This window comes from Arachis hypogaea, chromosome 10 (genome assembly GCF_003086295.3).
Source record: "Arachis hypogaea cultivar Tifrunner chromosome 10, arahy.Tifrunner.gnm2.J5K5, whole genome shotgun sequence".
Lineage (NCBI taxonomy): Eukaryota > Viridiplantae > Streptophyta > Magnoliopsida > Fabales > Fabaceae > Arachis > Arachis hypogaea.
Window position 1 is genome coordinate 46,668,821 of NC_092045.1, and position 4,815 is coordinate 46,673,635.

General features: G+C 40.3%; 1 non-coding gene across 1 annotated transcript; it reads right to left on the reverse strand.

Annotated features, from left to right (window-relative positions):
* Positions 1–2,981: 2,981 nt before the first annotated feature.
* On the reverse strand, positions 2,982–3,088 carry LOC112719126 (small nucleolar RNA R71). The gene has a single exon (XR_003161441.1). It is a non-coding gene; the product is annotated as a small nucleolar RNA R71 (small nucleolar RNA).
* Between the last annotated feature and the right edge of the window lie 1,727 nt (positions 3,089–4,815).

The window sequence follows — 4,815 nt, forward strand, 5'->3', positions numbered from 1 at the left end:
CTCCCATCCTCTCATTGGAACGATTCCTAATGCCCTGTCACGGCACGGCATTCCATCTGTCGGTTCTCAATCAAGCCGGAATAGAATCCAGTGATTCTTTTGCGTCTGTCACTAACGCCCCGCCTTCAGGAGATTGAAGCACGTCACAGTCATTCAGTCATTGAATCCTACTCAGAATACCACAGACAAGGTTTAGACCTTCCGGATTCTCTTGAATGCTGCCATCAGTCTAGCTTATACCACGAAGATTCCGGTTAAGGAATCCAAGAGATAACTACTTAATCTAAGGTAGAACGGAGGTGGTTGTCAGTCACACGTTCATGATTGAGAATGATGATGACTGTCACGGATCATCACATTCATCCGGATTAAGAACAAGTATTATCTTAGAATGGAAGCAAGCATGATTGAATGAGAAACAGTAGTAATTGCATTAATCCATCAAGACACAGCAAAGCTCCTCACCCCCAACCATGGGGTTTAGAGACTCATGCTGTGGAAGAAAACGTGTAAAGATGTCATAAGGTCATCAAAAGTTGCATCCCCCTGATACAATGTCAAAAGATCCTATAAATAGTAAACTAGTGTCCTAAGGTTTACAGAAATGAGTAAATGACAGAAAAATCCACTTCCGGGCCCACTTGGTGTGTGCTTGGGCTGAGCAATGAAGGAATTTCGTGTAGAGACCTTTTCTGGAGTTAAACGCCAGTTCTCATGCCAGTTTGGGCGTTTAACTCCAAATTTTATGCCAGTTCCGGCGTTTAGGTGACTTTGAGCGCCGGTTTGGGCCATCAAATCTTGGGCAAAGTATGGACTATTATATATTGATGGAAAGCCCAGGATGTCTACTTTCCAATGCCGTTGAGAGCGCGCCAATTGGGCTTCTGTAGCTCCAGAAAATCCGCTTCGAGTGCAGGGAGGTCAGAATCCAACAGCATCTGCAGTCCTTTTTGGTCTCGGAATCAGATTTTTGCTCAGGACCCTCAATTTCAGCCAGAAAATACCTGAAATCACAGAAAAACACACAAACTCATAGTAAAGTCCAGAAAAGTGAATTTTAACTAAAAACTAATAAAAATATACTAAAAATTAACTAAATCATACTAAAAACATACTAAAAACAATGCCAAAAAGCATACAAATTATCCGCTCATCAGTTTTACATTCAAGTGCCATTTCCATTTTTGATCTTGGATTTTGCTAATCTCATTGTAAGTATTCTCTTATTATTACTCCTTATAGTTACATTGTCATTACTCTTTCTTTCTTTTCAAGTTATAGTTCAATTTCACTTCTCTTTTGCAATTTCAATTTCTTGTTGATGAATTTGATGTTTGATGGTTGTTCTATGCTTTCTTATGTAATTCTTGTTGATTGAGATCAATTGTTGCTTTTAGTTTCAAGACTATTTTCATTTTTCTCATGATTAAGCTTTTTGCCCACCAAGTGTTTGACAAAACGTCAAACATGGTTTTAGGCTAACTTTTTGTCTCTTAGCTTGGGTAAAGTGAGCTATTGGATTCCTAGAGTTGGAATGTCCAACATTTAGTGTCAATTCTTAGATTGTTAATTGCTCTTGTTCCCACTAACACTAATTTGTTGCTAAAGCAATTAGCAGGTAATTTAGAATTTGTGGGTTAAGAACACTTATGCTCATTTAACTTACCTTCCGATGTGAGGGTTGATCAAGTGAGACTAATCCATCATAATTGTCATAGTTGTGGTTCCAACAAGGAAAGGAACCTTAGCTCACTCAAAGCTAAGACCCCTTTCTTATGCTTTCAACATTTCATACATTGCTATGTTAATCTCCTTTATTCTTTACTTGTTCGTATTACATAGTCGATTCTTTAATTTCTTTATTAGTTCAATCCTTAAAATTTTGTATGTTCTTTTATTGCTTTATATGTTGATTTCTTCATTGACAATCCCTTGATCACTACAACTGGAAATTGCACACTCATTGCCCTCAAGTTATTCCTTGGGAGACGACTCACGAGTCAAATACTCTCGGTTTTAAATTGGTTTTGAGTTGTTTCACATCTTGTGAAATTCCAATTTGATTGGTTGCCGTTTGTTGGGTTTGGTCTATGCTTGCAGCGTTAACGTGGCCGTCGTCAAATTTTGGCGCCGTTGTTGGGGAGTTTACTTTAAGTGCAATGAGTGCTACGATTTTTGGATGTGTAAATATGTGAATATTGTGAACATTTGAATTTTGGTTTTCTACAACATTAATTGTAGATACTCCTTTCCTCTTTAGTTAGTCTTGGTAGTTGTAGATTGTTAAGTTAGTTCTTGTTTACTTGCCTACTTTTATTTTACTTTTCGTAATTGTATGCTTTCATTGCCTCCTCAGTTGAATGACACGATCACTTCTAGACCTGAGCTTGGCCACTTTTGATCCAGAAATTGAAAGAACTTTAACTCGTATAAGGCAATCTCGGCTCCGGCTAGCTTTCGTGTATAGTGAATCGGGGTCCCTTGAGGATCACTCCCATTCACTATCACTACCAATCCGTGACCATCATTCTCCAATCAATGAGGAGACTCTCTATTCATCTGTGGGGAGTACTGAATTATCTTTGAGTGACTCAAGTGACACCATCATGGCGGACCCACCGCGAAGGATCACTTTGAAGGAAGCCAAAGCTCCTGATCTCGCCTTGCAACCACTTCAGATTCTATATCCGGCCTTGGATCCAAATTTTGAGCTTAAGTCTGGCACAATCAACTTGCTCCCCAAGTACAATGGATTGCCTGGGGAAGATCCTCTAAAGCACCTTAAGAATTTCCAAGTTGCATGTGCAACTGCGAGAAGGCATGGAGTAGATAAAGCCGCGGTGTTAGTATTCACTTTCCCTTTCTCTTTGGAGGGAAAAGAAAAGGAGTGGTTTTATATTCAGCCGGGTGAAGTTAAATCTAATTGGGACTTGTTGCGTAAAGAATTTTTGGAAAAGTTCTACCCTCCTCAGAAAATAGATAAGCTGCGAAGTGAGATCTCTTGGATTGTGCAATGAGATGGGGAGACTTTGTATGAATATTAAGAGAGATTTAAGAAGTTACTGGAGGCTTGCCCTCACCACCGGATTGATGAGTTAGTTCTGATCAGTTATTTCCGTCAAGGAATGTACCACCAAGAAAGCTTCTCCTAGATCCCACAAGTAGAGGATCATTGATCAAAAACAAGACTGCAGCAGAGGCATGGGAAGTTATATTGGACCTAGCATATTCAACTCAACACTCTAGGGCAAAGATTTCATAACCAAAAGCTGTGAGCGAGGTTTCTCCTTCTGGAGATGCTATTTGACTAAGACCCCCAGTGAGATGATGATTTTGTTGCGGCAAATCACCCAAGGGCAACAAATCCCTAAAGCTTTGATAAATACTCACCTCAACCTCCTAGGACCAAAGGACCATCAAGGATATATGGTGTTTGTGCTTGTACTACTCATTATACTGATGAGTGCCCTCAAATCCAAGAGGACACTACATTGGCGGTTGCTAACCCATACCTACAAAGACCCAATTACAACCAAGGACTCTACCCACATGGAGGTACTCAAAACCAAGGGTGGAGAGATAATTCAAACCAAATGTGGAATCAAGCTCCCCAAGCTCAACCAAATCAAGATGCTCAAGTCTACTACCATCAACACCCCCAAGGTCAACCACAATACCCACAACCATACCAACAACCCTAATCTCAAGTGAAGTATCAAAATCCAAACAGTAGATCCAATCTTTCTCATGTTAACCAGGCCCTTCCCTCCAATCAATCCCACATGAATGACACAATTCACACCTTCATGCAAGAACAAAGAGAGTTTCATAAGAAACAAGATACGTACATGGCTACAATAGCCAAAGCCCTTACCCATTTAACTCTCCCTTCTCAAACCGCACAAAGCACCCAACAAGCTTCAACCTCAACCTAACCCTAAGGGAAGCATAAATGCCATTACCCTTAGAAGTGGTACTAAATTGGATAAGAATGTTGCTATACCCACAAGGTCGAGTGAAGAGACAAACAATGAGGATGTAGGAGATGAAATGGAGGTGATTAGGGGTGAAGATGAAAATGTTGACAAAAAAAGGAAGAACCACCAAAGGTCGAGGAGCCAAAGAGAAAGACCTTGCATGAAGAGCCTTTGCCGATTCCATTCCCAACCTTAGCTAAGAAAGCAAATAAGCAAAATGATCTTGACCCCACTGTAGTAGAAGCTTTTGAGAAAGTTGAAGTTACCGTCTCTCTCTTTCAGGCCATTCAACAAGTGCCAAAGTATGCCAAGTTCCTCAATGATGTTTTCACTCACAAAGACAAGCTTGGCAACCTCAACAAAAAGTCGGTAGATGATTCTATCTCTTCTTTACTTCCCAAAAAATGCAATGATCTCGGCCCATGTTTGGTGACTTATTTGATTGGTGGGATTAAGTTCATGGACTGTATGTTTGATTTGGGGGCATGTGTAAGCATCATGCCACTCCCCATCTATGAAAAATTGAACTTATCTCCACTAAAGAGGTCCGGGGTGAGGTTTGTGTTAGCCGATAAGAGTATTGTTTCAATTGTGGGGATTGCAGAGAATGTCATAGTCAATATTTCAAGGATTGCTCTTTGGTGCACGAAATTGTGATCATCAATGGCGCCATCAACATGGTACGCTCAATTGCAATCTCAACTATTTATCACAACTTCGCATAACTAACCAGCAAGTGTATTGGGTCGTCTAAGTAATAAACCTTACGCTAGTAAGGGTCGATCCCACAGAGATTGTTGGTATGAAGCAAGCTATGGTCATCTTGTAAATCTTAGTC